At 42.9% G+C, this 17,214-nt stretch overlaps 1 protein-coding gene across 5 annotated transcripts in view; it reads left to right on the top strand.

Moving 5' to 3' along the window:
* Positions 1-1,257: 1,257 nt before the first annotated feature.
* Positions 1,258-17,214, top strand: part of OSBPL3 (oxysterol binding protein like 3) — a 175,394-nt gene continuing 159,437 nt past the window's right edge. For all 5 annotated transcript variants that reach the window (XM_030308116.2, XM_030308114.1, XM_030308115.2 and 2 more), the window contains exon 1: positions 1,258-1,562. The gene's annotated coding sequence lies outside the window, so the exon portion shown is untranslated. The remainder of the gene's footprint in view (positions 1,563-17,214) is intronic.

The raw sequence follows: 17,214 nt of genomic DNA, 5'->3' as shown, positions 1-17,214 counted from the left end.
CCTTGTTCAGCTGGGTCAGGTAGGTTAGTTACATGGGTCTTCAGGGAAGTTAAACAGCTTACATTTTCCATTTCCTTTGCCTGGAACGCTCTTCCCGGAGACTGGGGTGTGGCACCTCTTACCCGAAAAAAAAAAAAAAAAAGCCACCTCCTCCAAGAGGCCCTCAGGGCATTTCACAACTCCCTGTCTCCTACATCAACACTTTAGGAAAACTCTGCTTAGCAATTGCGTCAGTGTTCATAGTTCATCAGTACTTTCCCGTTTGTTTATATTTGTACATGTTCTTGGTTTATGGTATGTCTCCCCACCAAGACGTAAGCTCCTCGAGAGCAGGAACCTGGTGTGCCGCTATCCCTGAAGCAAGGCCACATCTGCTTCAGGCGCACATAGTCAGGCACCCCGTAACTGGTCATTCCTTTTCCACCCCGCCACCTGCGGCACTCGCACATCTTGCAGGCTCCAAACTGACCCCAGGTGAGCAGTTGCTGCATTCACGCTAGGATCAAAGGAGGCCGAGGAGCGACTGGGCAGTTAAGCCGGGTGGACTTCCTTGTCTACCAAAGGGCTCTGGCATTTTAATTGTAACGATGATGCTCTCTCTTCCTTCCCCTTTGCACAGGAACAGCATAAAACAGAACAACTACACTCCCCTCGGGTCTTCTCTTGGGGCCCCGGCACCAATCTGCGCCACTGCCTCTGGATGTTAGGGTCACCGTCTTGGGCGGAGTCCCACACCGATTCTCTGCTCTTCGTCGTCCAATGCCTGCAAGCCTCCCTTCACCACGTTTTTTCTCCGTTCTCAATCCCTTTGCCTCTGACTCCCTCAAGAGATGGAGTCCTCTTTGCCTGTTCGCACGTGTATCCCCAGGAACATTCTCCTTAAGCCCCTCCCACACCGCCCTCTCTTCTCCCTTCTTCCCTGTCCTGGAAATGCCACTCGACCAACATTTATTGAGCTCCTACAGCACGCAGGTTGCGCGCTGAGCTGCCAGTAGCCCCTCTTTGACGCTGCGGCAGCTCTCCCCTCCTTCCGCCCTTCCCACCTGCGGAAAACCAGGGGTCCCAACTGCCCCGACTGCGTCACGGAAACCGCTCGCTTTTTACGAGACCATCGCCCCACCTCCTTCCTCGGGTCGACACCCGATTGGTGGGAGTGTGGTCACTTTGCCACGCCTCCCGCGGCCCTCCTCTGTGTGGCTCCGCCCCGCAGGCTCCTCCACCTCGTCCCGCCCCTGGCTGTGCTCCTCCCGCTAATCTTCTGGCGGCGCGGAGAAGTTCTGGGCAAAGTACTGGGAACCGGCTGCGCGTCCGCAGCGCCGGCAATCCTGGCATCGCCGGGGACCCCAGCGCACCGCGGCCAGTACGCGGCGCGAACTCCGGCCCCGCTGTCCATCCGCTAGTGGCCGTCCCCGCCGCTGTCTATTGCTGCTGGCACGGGAACTGTCAGCTGCGCGTTGCAGGGGGACTGGAGAAGCCGGCTTTGCCTCCTCCCGGGTCTGCGGGCGAAGCCGGGAGACGGGCACCGGAGAACTAGGCGGAGTCCCCGACGGCGGAGCGTGCAGGTAAACGCCGGGACGCTCGCCAGAAGGGTTCTGGGGTGGTGAGGGCCAGAGGCGGTGCTGGCTCGCAAGGACCCCGGTTTGAGGGGCGCCAACAGTCTCGGTAGGACCAGAGTCTGCCTCCTGTCGCTCCTGGCTGGTGGGGCAGCCCCGAGCAGGAGAGATTGCTGTCGGGGCCGGCGCCAGCCTCCGGGGAGGTAGGGCCGGGGTGCTGCCCACCCTGGAGCTCCGTCCTGGGAGGGACGGTTTGGCCAGGATCGACGGCGAGAAGGCTCGGAGCGCCGGGGCCTGGGTCCGGGCGCCGGAGGGCTCGGCACAGAGAGGCTGTCCTGGGCAGCCGAGAGGCGCGGCGCCGGGGCGAGAGGCACAGGAAACCTGTTTAAGTGGGCCGAGCGCGCGGCCTTACCACATCCGCGGGATGGGGCGCGCTGGGGGGACGCGGGCGACGCTGGCCTTGCAGCGCCCGGCTCGCCTGGGTCCCCTGGCTCGGCCCGCCCCACTCCCGGTTTTCCCGGCTGAGGGCATCCACCCCTTCGGGCCTTCCAGCGTCCTGGGAAGCGTTTGCAGCCTCTAGAGTCATCGGAGGGCATAATGGTAGATCGTTCAGATACTTCTTAACCGGGTTAATGAACTTGCCAGCCACCTTCTGCACACTTGTATTCTTCCTCCCCCGTTTCACAAACTAACAGGCTCAGTCGGAACCCCTTAGCCGAGGGGTCTGTAAAGTTTGTGCATTTGAAGGGGTCTGCGCTGAAGTGCATCTGAAGCCTCCACCGCCTCCCCCTCCCCCGCTGATGTTGCACTGAGCCTCAGATTTTGAGAACTGGGTTGAGTCGTTTAGAAATATTTTAAGCTGCAGCTGCAAAAGAGATCCTCACACAGACAGGAAAAAATGTAGGTCTGACTTCTGATAACCACACTCTACCCCTAAGCATCATACAAGATGAAGTTCCCCCTTCTGGCCAAAGGAGACCACTCACGCAGGCCTGGGCAGAAATGCACCTAGCTAAATGACGATAACCCCTCGCCACCCCCCCCTCCCCCCCCAGCTTGCTAGCACCCACCCCCTTCCCAGTTTGGTGTTCCTCATGGCTCTGAAACGATCGCCTTGGGCTGTTTACTGTCTGGCTTCCCCAACCAGAATGGAAGTTCCAGGAAAGCGAAGACTTTGTCATGTTCATCACTGCATCCCCAAAGTCAACAACAGTGCCTGCAAGAAAAATTTATGGAATAAACGAATAAAAACTTCTCTGTAAAATATGAAAAATGGTGATTACATAGCTGGTTTTGATTTTCATGCTTTTTATCCTTTTTTTTTTTTTTCTATTCAGAAAATTAACAAATACCAGTAACTACTATTGTTTGAGTACCTACTAAGAACTGGATATGTGCTGGAAACATATTGATTACCTCATTAAACATTACTGTAATGTTATTATTAGGTATTTCTAAGCAGATGGGACGTTAGGCTCTAGCAGGTTAACCAATTTCCCCAGGATTATCCTGGCAGAACTAGAATTCCATTCCATTTTCTGTTGTGCTGGACCACTTCCAAGAAATTAAAATGTATTTTTCACCATTAAAACCAATAGATGTTTAGCTTTATTTGTTTTTTTAAATTTTTTTATTAATTTTTTTTTACATTTATTTATTTTTGAGAGACAGAGTGAGACAAAGTGAGAGTGGGGAAGGGACAGAGAGAGAGGGAGACACAGAATCTGAAGCAGGCTCCAGGGTCTGAGCTGTCAGCACAGAACCCGATGCTGGGCTTGAACCCCCACAAACCGTGAGATCATGACCTGATCCGGAGTCAGACGCTCAACGGACTGAGCCACCCAGGTGCCTCTGTTTAACTTTATTTGTGACAAAACTGTATTGCTTAGCCAAAAGAATATTTGTTGCTTTATCATTGAGGTAACAGTTTCAATAATAGCTAATAGTTATGTTGTAGGACAGATACTACCAGGCTGCAGTAGGTTGTATTATCTCATTTAATTTTTACCATCTTACAGGCAATGTTGTGAGGTTGTCTCCGTTTTTCAGATCAAAAAACCGCAGCCTAGGTTCAGGAACGTGCCCAGGGTCAATAGTAAATTGCTGAGCTCGGTTTTGTCAATGGTTTTTCTGACTCTAAATCTTTAGATCGTTCTACTACATAGAAATCTCTCCTGTTCCCACTGTTTAATTAGTTGTTAACTTATGATAGGGTCCAATGATACAATATATTAAAACCATGTGAGGTTGGGCTATAAAGTTATCACTGACGATATCAAGTGTCTAGTTGTACTATTTTCTGAATTGTTGAGACTCTTACTGCCATTGATTTTTGTGGTTGAGTTTATGGTTTTGTGGGCTTGGTAGATGGGGGACTTTTAATAATATAAAAGGGAAGGAAATTTTTCTTCCACCTAAATCTAAATTGAACCTTTCCCTTAAATCTAAAGAGAAATCTGATGGGTTTTATTCACTGTGGCAAATGAACTTTGAACGCAGTAATGCTTTATGCTTCTTTTTTTATTTTTTATTTTTAAAAATTTTATTTTCAACGTTTATTTATTTTTTTTGGGACAGAGAGAGACAGAGCATGAACGGGGGAGGGGCAGAGAGAGAGGGAGACACAGAATCGGAAAGAGGCTCCAGGCTCTGAGCCATCAGCCCAGAGCCTGACGCGGGGCTCGAACTCACGGACCGCGAGATCGTGACCTGGCTGAAGTCGGGCGCTTAACCGACTGCGCCACCCAGGCGCCCCAATGCTTTATGCTTCTTAAGGAAAGTGCTGGAAAGACAGCTAGTTCCTCTGTTCCCATATGTAGAACAGAGGAGTCAGAAATCACTACTAATTCTAAAAGCTTCTGCAGCAACCTTTTAGTAAAATAACTACATTTCAGCTCTGTACTCTTGTAATAAAACTGAGGGCAAGGAGACGTTAGATAAGAGTTTTAAGGTTACCATGCCTAAAGGGCGAATGGCAAAATAGGGTGGAAAGGAATTTGCGATCATTTGTTTTTCTTCTTCCATTCCCATTTTAGGGGGTAATATAACATTTTTCCCTGCATGAGAGTCTGGATAATCCAGTTTTATAATGTGCCTCTTGGCAGTACTATATTTTCTTAATGGTTAATTCCATTTTAGGAGTACTCCAGCGAGGGTTGGGGAACCCTCTAACCCAGAATGTCACAGAAATGATGGGGGGGGGGCGGTGCACAGGAAGATAGAGCCTTCCAGGCATAATTGAGAGCTGTCTAGTTCTCTGTGAATTTTTCTGTCTACATCTTACTCATCTGCTTTTTAACCCCTTTCTTCTGGAAAATTCCCTCTTGACTTTCCAGTCACTACTGTTCAGGCCACGTTTAAGCTCACCCCAACTCTCGTCCCTCTCTTCCTCAGCATCTTTCACACGGATCCATTCCCATTGCCCCTGCACCATCTCAGTTCGGGGTCTTAGGGACTGTTGCACTGTCCTACCATTACTTACAGGCAGATTTTCCTCCTACAGTGTCTCCTTCATATCACATTCAGGTCAATGCTTTAAGTGCTGTCCTTATGTTGCTAAAACTTCCTGAGTGGCATCTATAGTTAATAGTAATAACATTAATAACAGCAGCAGTAGTTGCCAAACGTCTTGTGCCCTATTGTCATGCGTGCCATATCTGAGTTACTACCTTTAATCCTCAGAGCAACACCAGAGCAGGCACTGTTATTATAATTCCGGGTCAGGGTTGGAAAAGTTGTGCTCCAGATGAGGCTGCTTCACAGCTAATACAGGTGGATCTGAGCCTGAAACGCCAAGTCCTTTCTCTTCCCATTTAAGTGTAGAGTCCCCAGCCTATAGTCAGGATTCTGCAGCCTGGGCTCAGGGCCCGCCTTCCCCCTTCATTCCCCAACTCTGTGCACCGGCAGCAACTGAGCACTTTATTCAGCAACTGAGCATTTTGCCTTGGCCCATACACTCTCGTTGCCTAGAAAGCTCTTTCATTGTCTCTAGCTGTGAAAAACCAACTCTTTAAAGGCTGAACTCATAAGCCACTTCTGCCACAATAATGTCTTTGAACTTAATCTCTCACAGCATTTGAAAAAAAAAATGAGCCCTCAGTTTAGTTTCTGACCACTGAATATGTTGGCTTCTTTCCTTTAGTATTTTGTTCCTTTCCTACCTCCGCCCACCCAAGCAATCCCCCCACCCCTCTGCCTCCTGGCCTAGTTATTTATTCAAATGTATTGCTTCCCTTACTAGATTGTAAATGCCTTAAAAGCACAGCTAGTACACTTTCCTCATATTTCTGTTCCTCAGATCACTAAGTGTGGTATCCTGTCCACAGCAGGTGCTCAATTAAAAAGAGAATATGAAAGGATTGTATTTGGTTATATTCTGTTAGAATATTCTGTGAAAAATGTAATTGGAATGTGGCATTTTGTTTCCTACTTTTTGATCCACAATATTGTAATGCCTTCATCAACTTATGATGAAGTAAAAGAAATCCTAGTTATTTAAATCCCTGGGGAAGTACCTATTCTGATTGTTTTCACCTTGGAGATATTGTAAGGAGATCTCAGACCCATTCACAAATAAGCATTGTAGAATAAATGCCTTTTATATGCACTATTTTTTCATATATATGGTGGTGTTATTAAAAATGAATTAAAACTTATGGAATTTGAACTATATTTTGGTCAATTTTTTATTGATAAATGAGCATTTCACATTTGTAACCTGATTTACCAGAACCTTTGTGAATCACCTCTGGCTCACAGTTCATCATTCATCACTTTGCTCTGTGGTTTCCAGTCACATTGAACTAAATGCAGCACCCTGCCTGTATCCCCAGGGCTATGCATAATGTGCTCTGGCCTCCCCGTTTTGCACAAACTTCCGTCTTCTTTGTAATCTCTTCTTTCTCACCCATATTCACCTGGTTAATTCCCACTCGTCCATCACATTTCAGCATGGATGTCACTTGCAAGAAGTCTTCCTCTCCCACCTCCAAGTTAAAGTTGGAGAACACTCTTGCCACTCTGCCTACCCATTTTATAGAGAGCCATTATCATACCGTTTTGTAACTGTTGATCACTTGACTGAATCTTCCTTGAAACCGCTGACTCTTGTTTGACTTACATTAGAATCCCTTAGGGATCTTTTAAAAAATTTTCCCTACCCAGGCCCCACTCCCTAAGCTTCTGGATCAGGTGGCTGGGGGTAAGGAGGGTTGGTCACTGGAATTATTTTGTTTTAAAGGACTATTCTCATTCTGTATTATAGCTGGGTAGTATTCCATCGTGTGTAACATACTTTATCTAGTTACTTATTTTTAAATAACAGCTTTATGGAGATATTCATATTTTATACAATTCACCCACTTAAAGTATACAAATCAATGATTTTTTAGTATATTCACAGGTGTGTAACTATCACCATAATTAATTTTAAAACATTTCGTCACCCCCCAAGGAAATCCGCCCCATCTGCAGTCTCTTCTTTCACCCTGAAACCACTAACCTACTTTATGTCTGTATGGATTCGCCTATCCAGGACATTTCATGTAATTGGAATCATACTCTGTGGTCTTGTGTGTAGCTTCTATCAGCAAACATATTGTATTCAAAGTTCATCTCTGTTACAGCATGAATCAGTACTTGATTCGGTTTTATTGCCTAATAACGCCCCCATTGTATGTAATACCATGTTTTATTTATCCATTTGCCCATTGATGGAACTATTATTGTTTATTAAAGCTGCCTTGAGTGGTCCTATTGTGCAGGCAGGAACTAAGCCACAAGTTCCTTTGAGTCTTGTTCGTGGTTGTGTCTTGGGACTAGACCAGTGTTTGACGCAAGATAGATGTGGAATAAACATCTGAATGAAGGAAGCATTTTACTAAAAGTACAACTCCTGTTATGTTGGTGTCATCAAAAATGTCATTAAAAAGAGATCCTCATAGTTGATTGTTTAGATTCCAATTTGAACAAATGTACAACTGTTAAAAAAAAAAGATGAAGGAAATTTGAACATGGATGAAATGCTATGATTTTTAGCATTTGCTTCAAAATAATCTGAGGTTGGGGAGAGAGTTTAGAGGAAACAAGGCTGTCTATGAGTTAATGATTATGGAAGTTGGGTGATGAATTCATGGGATTTTTAAAAAAATATTAATTAATTTATTTATTAATTTACATCCTAGTTAGTTATCATATAGTGCAACAGTGATTTCAGGAGTAGATTCCAGTGATTTATCCTCTATGTATAACACCCGGTGCTCATCCCAACAAGTGTCTTCCTAATGCCCCTTACCCGTTTAGCCCACCCCCCTTCCCAAACTCCTCCAGTAACCCTCTGTTTGTTCTCTATATTTAAGAATCTCTTATTTTTTGTCCCCCTCCTTGTTTTTATATTATTTTTGCTTCCCTTCCCTTATGTTCATCTATTTTGTATCTTAAATTCCTCGTATGAGTGAAGTCATATGATTGTCTTTCTCTGACTAATTTTTCTTGGCATAATACCCTCTAGTTCCATCCATGTAGTTGCAAATGGCAAGATTTCATTCTTTTTTTGATTGCCGAGTAATACTCCATTGTATATGTATACCACATCTTCTTTATCCATTCATCCATCGATGGACGTTTGGGCTCTTTCCATACTTTGGCTATTGTCAATAGTGCTGCTATAAACATGGGGTTGCATGTGCCCCTTCGAAACAGCACACCTGTATCTCTTGGATAAATACCTAGTAGTGCAATTGCTGGGTCGTAGGGTAGTTGTATTTTTAATTTTTTTGAGGAACCTCCATACTGTTTTCCAGAGTGGCTGCACCAGCTTGCATTCCCACCAACAATGCAAAAGAGATCCTTTTTCTCCATATCCTCGCCAACATCTCTTGTTGCCTGAGTCGGTAATGTTAGCCATTCTGACTGGTGTGAGGTGGTACTCATTGTGGTTTTAATTTGTATTTCCCTGATGATGAGTGATGTCAAGAATTTTTTCATGTGTCTGTTAGCTGTTTGGAGAATTCATGAGATTTTTAGTACTATTGTCTATATTAGCTGTTTACTAGGGCAGCCATGGGCCACAAATGGCTGTTGAGCGCTTGAAATGTGGCTAATCCTTATTGAGATATACAGTATGGGTAATATACAAAGTGCAAAAAAGAATAAGATTATCTCAATATTTTTTGTTTATATGTTCAAATGATAATATTTTGGATATATTATGATAATATATAATTAAAACAAATTTTACTTATTTTCTTTTACTTTTTTAAACTGGTTTCTTAAAAATTAGAATTCATATATGGGTCATATTACATTTCTTTTGAGACAGTGTTGCTGTATACTTTTGCATATGTTGGAGATTTTTCATAAGTTAAAATCAAAGACATTTGAATTTTTTTAAAAGTCTGTAGTAGGGGCACCTGGGTGGCTCAGTTGGTTAAGCATCTGACTTTAGCTCAGGTCATGATCTCACGGTTCGTGGGTTCGAGCCCTGCGTCGGGCTCTGTGCTGACAGCCCAGAGCCCGGAGCCTGCTTCAGATTCTGTGTCTCCCTCTCTCTCTGCTCCTCCCCCACTCAGGTTCTGTTTCTCTGTCTCTCAAAACTAAATAAACATTAAAAAAAAAATTTAAAAAAAAGTCTGAAGTAAAATATTTTTCAGAAATGATTCCTCTTATATGAAAATATTGATAAATATGGATTTATTCAAAGATCATTCTTTGTAGAAGCTTACAACAGGCAGACTATAGCCTTGTACAGCCCTTCCTGGGCTTCTTGTATGTGAAAATTTAAAAATTCTTTTATAATAGATGGAATAGCAGCCTAAGGGAGTTGTTCCTTTAGTTATTTATCTGATTCTTTTGTTTTAAAGTTGATTAAATATTTCCTTCATCTTGGAGAAATACAGAAAATGCAATGGTAACTTCATTGTTCTTAGTCATAGTGTTTATAGCCTGAAGTTGAATTTTTCTGGACTTGATTTATAGTCACTCTGCCTAAATTTGTTTGTTTGTGAGTCAGAATGTGATTGTTTCTAGGCTCCCCAAGACCCCTGAAATATGAGTGGAATATGATTCTTAAATAGTAATACATGGATTTACAGCTGAGAAACACATTGCCTTCATATAAAATTTTTTAGACGATTATCATGTTGCTCTCTGAATGTCTGTGTTTACTCCTGGAGAGTGGACCTGAATTGAAAAATAGCTTTACTGTAAGCAGAACAGAATTAAATCACCATGAACAGCCCAAGAGATCATCAAGGGATCTGTGACTGTCAGTATAAAATCAAGTTTATTATTTTGTTTACTCTCTACAGTTAACATATTAAAACCTGACTTTTCAAAAATGTGTGGGTCACTTTTCTCAATATAACATTTCTCCACATATGTATTAAAATATAGTGCCATTAAAGATTTCCACACTTATTTTCTTTCTTGGTATCAAATGTTATAATACAGGAAATGTAAAGTTACAGTGTAAGTCTAATAAAACAAATTTCTTTCCCCAAATCATTTGTGAGTGGGCAGTGATCTTACATGTTTCGAAGCAAGAGTTATTTTTTAAATCTCACTAAATAATATTATGTTTTTAGTCTCACAGACATTATTAAACTTGAAGTAAATGCCTCCCTGGAATGAAAACATGGAATATGATTTCTGCTCAGACACGTAAGAACTATTTATTGAGGACACACGCTGTGTCGGGTACCACATTGTGTACATAGGATATGGTGATGAATTGTCCAAACGTGGGACCTCCCCTCGAGGAGCTTACAGTTTCAAAGGGGACAGAGATATTAAACAATCACAGAGAATTTGTTTGTTACAGTGGGGATAGGTGGCTCAAAGGGAATGAGTCTGGATTTTAATTGGGGCCCTGGGGAGGAAAGTTCTATTTTTCTGTAGGTCATGATTCAGGCTGCTGATTGTCTGAAGAAGGAGGAGGGGATAGAATGGGGTTCGGGATCCTCCGAGGATGATGGTCCAAGCAAAATCTTACCCTTTTTGTGTCTTTGTACTGCTTGCCGGAGGCCAGGTGGAACTGACTAGAAGGAGGGGCTTAATGCCTGTCCTGAGCTTTTGAATTGCTTTCTTTGTTGCTACACAAGGTTTGTTTATTTGCTGCTGGGAATTGAATCCAAAGTTGAGTTTTTACCACCTTTGTAACTGAAACTGAATGAGATATAACAATCTGTTCTCTAGCATAGCCATGAAAGTAGCTTAAAATCATTTGCTGGCTCAGATTCTAGAGTTGCTCCGTTGTCTAGCATCTGGGATGCAGTGAGTGTGGGGTATTTGAAAGCCTCAAAGAATATGGGGAAGACCCACGTGGGTTTTTTCCTCACAGGTTCAGGACTGCTTCAAGCAGATTTCTGCTGTCTATAGAATTAACTGAGGTGTCCTTTGGAGTCATTGGGGAATTTGGAGCCATGCTGCCTTTAAAGGCATATAATTACAAAGAATAATGAAAATAGCAATGGCACCTAGTAACTGTGAAGCACTTAACCGCGTGCCAGCCCAAGTGATTTGCTTATACTATCTTGTTAGATTTTCAATAACTGGTAAGGTGGCTATTATCATCTTAGTTTACCAATGACTGAACAGAGGCTCAGGAGCAATTACTTGCTCTTTAGTAGTCCAACATCCACTTGCCCTTCCTGATTTCCATTTGAGGAATCACTTCTTTGTCTATAGTTTGCTGAGTCCAGAACCAGGGCTCCATTCTCCTTGGCCATGGGTGGCCCTGTGAGCCAGGCCAGTCACATGCCTCTTGCTGGACTCTGGGTGAGTGCCAAGGGCCATGGAGATTCTGCTGCTGAGGGTGTGTCCTGACAAGTCCATTCCTGTCTGTACCACATTGTTGTGGCCTGGCTTCCATTCCCAGGAAGCTATGCCAGTGCTGGCCTCTCCAGCCTCCTCTTAAATTCCTTAAACTGGTTGTAGAGAGCAAAATGGAGTCTCACATGTCAAGCAGGGGCCTTAGTCAAGCAATGACGCAAAGAGTTAAAGGTACTGCAGCTATGAGGTATCTCCGGGACCAGCATCAGCTGACAGCCCAGAACTGATAACAAACAGAAACAGAGGAGGTCTGCAGGGGCCTATGACCGATTCAATCCCTTTAAAAAGGGGAGGATTTTTGCAGCAAACTGTCAGATCCTTGAGTCCTAACCCCTTAAAAAAAGACAACTGCTGCTGAAAAGAACCGAGATCCTTCCTGCTTGAACATAATAAGCAATTAGTGCCCAGAGCTGACCTGGGCCTGCCCAAGGCCTTATCTCAACTACATGCTCGCAGATTGACTTCACATTTGGTTCGTTAACTTCCTACACCTTCTGTTGTCTCCTGTGTGGTTTGTCTTAGGTTCTGCTCTGTGTGCTGCGTAAGAAGGCAGGTTTAATCACATGGTGAAATGTCATTGAGTTTGGAATCCTGAACCTGCTTTATAATTATGATTAACTTTGCTTTAGGATTGAATAAAACCGACATCGTGGAAAGACACAAGTTGTATGTGCGCCTGCATAGCGTGCTCACGACACTGGTAGTTTTCCAAGATACTGTGTTTGGTTTCATTTGCCAGGCTGGTTTCTTTTGCTTCCACTCAACCCCTGACTGTCACAGGCCTAGAGTGGCTTAAGTAGTTTACTCACAGTCACTAAGGGAACAGTCTGGTCATTCTGCTTCTAATGCCAGGCCCTTGACCAGAGGGCCCCTCAATGCGGGGAGAGCACTGCACTGGGAGCCAGAGAATGGATCTAATCATAGCAGTGTCTCTACCTTGGTGGTCATGGGCCATTCACTACCTTTTTAGGATGAACTGGATGGACAAGAAAAAATCTACCCATATCTAAATGACACCCAGCCTGAGAAGATTTCCTTCTCCATGAGATTTTTGGACATACTGTGTCCTAGTTTCTAAAGGCTTTCAATTTGAGGTTTGTGATGTGGTTTGAGGCAGTGGTTTTCAAAGTGGGTTCTAGCAGTTGCTGTATCAGCATCACCCAGGAGCTTGTTAGAAATGTGGATTCTTGGGCCTCCCCCCAACACCTACTGAATCAGAAGTTCTGCAGGTGGGCCCAGCAATCTGTGTTTTTACAAGCCCCTCGGGTGATTCTGATATGCACTAAAGGCATTTTCATTTCATTAAAAACAATTTCTTGTGCATGAGGTGCTACGTAGAAGCAGGGAGCATGAAAAAATTAATTGGTCACAGCCACTGCTCTTAAGGAGCATTGTGAGAGACAAGGAGGGGTGGTCCTTGCTGTGAACAAGGTCTTGCCATGCTAGAGAAGCGCAGAAAGAGCAATGTGAGGTGCTTTTGCAGAGAAGTGGGCATTTGAGCCAGGCTTCAAAGGACACATAGTATTGGGACAAAGGAAGGGAACAGAGGACTATGTAGAAAGCACATCCTGCCGAGAATGCTGGATGAGTCAGGGTGTAGCATTTTTAAGGAGTGAGGAACCTTCTAGTATGATGATAAGGACTGTTTTAAGGAAAAGTGGACTGTTTTTTATGGGAAAAGTGACAGGATATGAGAATGGAGAGGTAGGTTGGGGCCCAACTGGAGTGGATCCTGGTCTCATTCTGTAGACAGTGAACAAGGAGGTGACGTGGTGGGAGCTGTCTTTGAGGAAGTATTCTATAGCTGGTGGAGAACGTCAGAGGCTAGGAGTGCTGGCACGGTGAGCCCGAACTGGGGTGGTAACAATGGAGAAGAAACAAAAGATCACTCAGAAACGCTGGAAGGTTAGGATGACGGCCCCTTGGAACTCCAGGGATCTGAGGGATGGGGTTGAGGGAGAAGGCAAATAGGATCCAATGGGAGATCATAAGCAGAGTTGGTACAATCAGGTAAAAATGTTAGAGCCTTACATCGTAACTTCCACTAAAATAAATTCCACATGGATGCAAACCTTAACATTGAAATAACTTGGAAAAAAACCAAAATGTCATTTTAATGATAATGGCGTTAAAAAATTCTTTCAAGATATGACACAAAATCTAGACCTTATAAAACAAAAGATTGAATCATTTGACTACGTGTAATGTTTGCAGGGCCAGATTTTTTTTTTTTTTTTTTTTTAACTATGTCAAGAGGTGCCTGGGTGGCTCAGTCAGTTTAGTGTCTGACTTTTGATTTTGGCTCAAGTCATGGTCTCATGGTTCATGACATTGAGCCCTGTGTCCAGCTCCACACTGGACAGCACGGAACCTGCTTGGGATTCTCTCTCTCTTTCTCTCTTTGCCCCTCCCCACCCCTCAAAATAAATAAAGTAAACTTAAAAAAAAAAAACAAAAAAACAGAACAAACAACTACGTCCAAAGGCATACATGATACGCTATGTAGAAAACCTGAAAGACTCCACCAAAAAAATTACTAGAATTGATACACGAATTCAGCCAAGTTGGAGGTTATAAAATCAATGTACCGATATCGATTGCATTTCTGTTTAATTAATTAATTTATTTGGAGAGAGAGACACACACAGAGATGCAGAGAGAGAGAGAGAGAGAGAGAGAGAGAGAGAGAGAGAGAAAATCTTAAGTAGGCTCCATGTGCAGCGTGGAGCCAGTCGGGGGCTCAATCTGATGACCCTGAGATGATCACTGGAGCTGAAATCAAGAGTTGGTCGCTTAACTGACTGAACCACCCAGGCACCCCAAGAAATCTATTACATTTCTACACACCAATAATGAAGCAGCAGAAAGAGAAATCAAGAAATCAGTCCCATTTACAATTGCACCAAAACCGTAAGATACCTAGGAATAAACCCAACCAAAGAGGTAAAAGATATATACTCTGAAAACTATAGAACACTTATGAAAGAAACCGAAGAAGACCCAAAGGAAAGGAAAAACGTTCCATGCTCATGGATTGGAAGAACAAATATTGTTAAAAGGTCTACACTACCCTAAGCAATCTACGCATTTAATGCAATCCCTATCAAAATACCACCAGCATTTTTCACAGAGCTAGAACAAACAATCCTAAAATTTGTATGAAACCACAAAAGACTCTGAATAGACAAAGCAATCTTGAAAAAGTAAAGCAAAGCTGGAGGCATCACAATTTTTGACTTCAAGCTGTATTGCAAAGTTGTAGTAATCAAGATAGTATGGTACTGGCACGAAAACAGACACTTAGATCAATGGAACAGAATAGAAAATCCAAAAATGGATCCACAACTATATGGTCAATTAATCTTTGACAAGGCATGAAAACAGACACTTTGATCAATGGAACAGAATAGAAAATCCAGAAATGGATCCACAACTATATGGTCAATTAATCTTTGACAAAGCAGGAAAGAATATCCAATGGAAAAAAGACCATCACTTCAACAAATGATGCTGGGAAAACTGGACAGCTACATGCAAAAGAAAGAAACTGGACCACTTTCTGACATCATACACAAAAATAAATTCAAAGTGAATGAAAGACCTAAATGTGAAACAAGAAAGAATCAAAATCCTAGAGGCAAACACAGGCAGCAACCTCTTTGACCTCGGCTGCGGCAACTTCTTACTGGTCTCTGGCAGTAAAGAAAACAAAAGCAAAAATTAATTATTGGGACTTCATCAAGATAAAAAGCTTCTGCACATAGAAGGAAACAATCAACAAAACTAAAAGGCAGCCAACGGAATTTGCAATGACATATCTGATAAAGGGTTACTATCCAAGACCTATAAAGAACTTCTCAAACTCAACACCCAAAAAACAAACAAGCTGGTTAAGAATGGATAGAAGGCATGAATAGACACTTTTCTAAAGAAGACATGCAGATGGCTAACAGACACATGAAAAGATGCTCAAAATCACTCTTCATCAAGGAAACACAAATCAAAACCACAATGAGATATCGTCTCACACCAGTCAGAATGGCTAAAATTAACAACACAAGAAACAACAGGTGTTGGTGAGGATGTGAAGAAAGGGGAACCCTCTTGTGCTGCTGGTGAGAACACGGACTGGTGCAGCCACTCTGGAGAAGAGTATGGAGGTTCCTCAAAAAACTAAAAATAGAGCTACCATACCATCCAGCAATTGCACTACTAGGTATTTACCCAAAAGATACAAAAATACACATTCAGAGCAGTACCTGCACCCCGATGTTTATAACAGCATTTTCAACAATAGCTAAACTATGGAAAGAGCCCAAATGTCCATTCACTGATGAATGGATAAAGAAGATGTGATATTTATATACAATGGAATATTACTTCACCATCCCAAAGAATGAAATCTTGCCATTTGCAATGACATGGGTGGAGCTAGAGTGTATTATGCCAAGTGAAATAAGTCAATCAGAGAAAGACAAATACCATATGATTTCACTTGTATGTGGATTTAAGAAACAAAAGAGATGAACATAGGGGAAGGGGGAAAAAAAGAGGGAAGCAAACCATAAGAGACTCTTAAGTGTAAAGAACAAACTGAGAATTGATGGAGAGAGGTGGGCAGGGGATGGGCTAAATGGGTGATGTGTGTTCAGGAGGGCACTTGTGATTAGCACTGGGTGTTATATGTAGGTGATGAATTACTAACTTCTACACCTGAAACCAGTATTACCATATATGTTAACTAACCTGAATTTAAATAAAATCTTTTTTTTTTTAATTTTTTTTTTTTTTTTCAGCGTTTATTTATTTTTGGGACAGAGAGAGACAGAGCATGAATGGGGGAGGGGCAGAGAGAGAGGGAGACACAGAATCGGAAACAGGCTCCAGGCTCTGAGCCATCAGCCCAGAGCCCGACGCGGGGCTCGAACTCACGGACCGCGAGATCGTGACCTGGTTGAAGTCGGACGCTTAACCGACTGCGCCACCCAGGCGCCCCTAAATAAAATCTTGAAATGAAAAAAAGAAAACTATGTCAAAGGCAATCAATAAACTTAGAAATATAATTTCAATACATGTCACAGAGATGTAATTTCATCAGGATATAGAGAACTACAGGGGCATCTGGGTGGCTCAGTTTAAGTGTCCTGCTTGATCTTGGCTCGGGTCATGATCTCAAGGTTTGTGGGTTTGAGGGTTGTGTCAGACTCTGTGCTGATGGCGAGGAGCCTGCTTGGGATCCTGTCTCTCCCTCTCTTTGCCTTTCCCTGGTGTGCACGCATGCACGCTTTCTCTCGCAAAGTAAGTAAATAAAAAAAAAAAATTTTTAAGTATATAGAGAATTACAGCAAATCAGTAAGAGAAAGAACAGTTACTATAAAGAATATGGACAGTTTACAAAAGAGCACACAATTACTCTTAAACATATGAGAACCTTAACCTCATAAATAAAAAGAGAAATGCCAATTAAAACATTCATAATATGATGCTGTTTCCAAGCTATCAGTTTGACAAATATAATGAGATGTGTTAACACTGTTGGCAGTAACCTATTTGACGACTCACTATTTAGGGTGGATGGAAGTGAAAATGGCCCTGTGTAGCGCTGTTGGCAGGATCTATCAAAATTGCAAATGCATGCACCCTTTGAACCCGCCATAACAATTCTATGAATTTTATCCTACAGATATGTGTATGTGCACAATGACCTGTGTGGAAAGTTATTTATTACAGCATTGTTCAAATAAATAAAAAATTGCAAATAATCTAATTGTCCATCAGTAGGGACTGGTTAATAAATGATGGAGCAGTTAAAAAAGAGGCAGCTCTACAGCTG

This window comes from Lynx canadensis, chromosome A2, assembly GCF_007474595.2.
Source record: "Lynx canadensis isolate LIC74 chromosome A2, mLynCan4.pri.v2, whole genome shotgun sequence".
Classification (NCBI taxonomy): domain Eukaryota; kingdom Metazoa; phylum Chordata; class Mammalia; order Carnivora; family Felidae; genus Lynx; species Lynx canadensis.
This window is presented reverse-complemented; position numbering and strand designations above follow the sequence as displayed.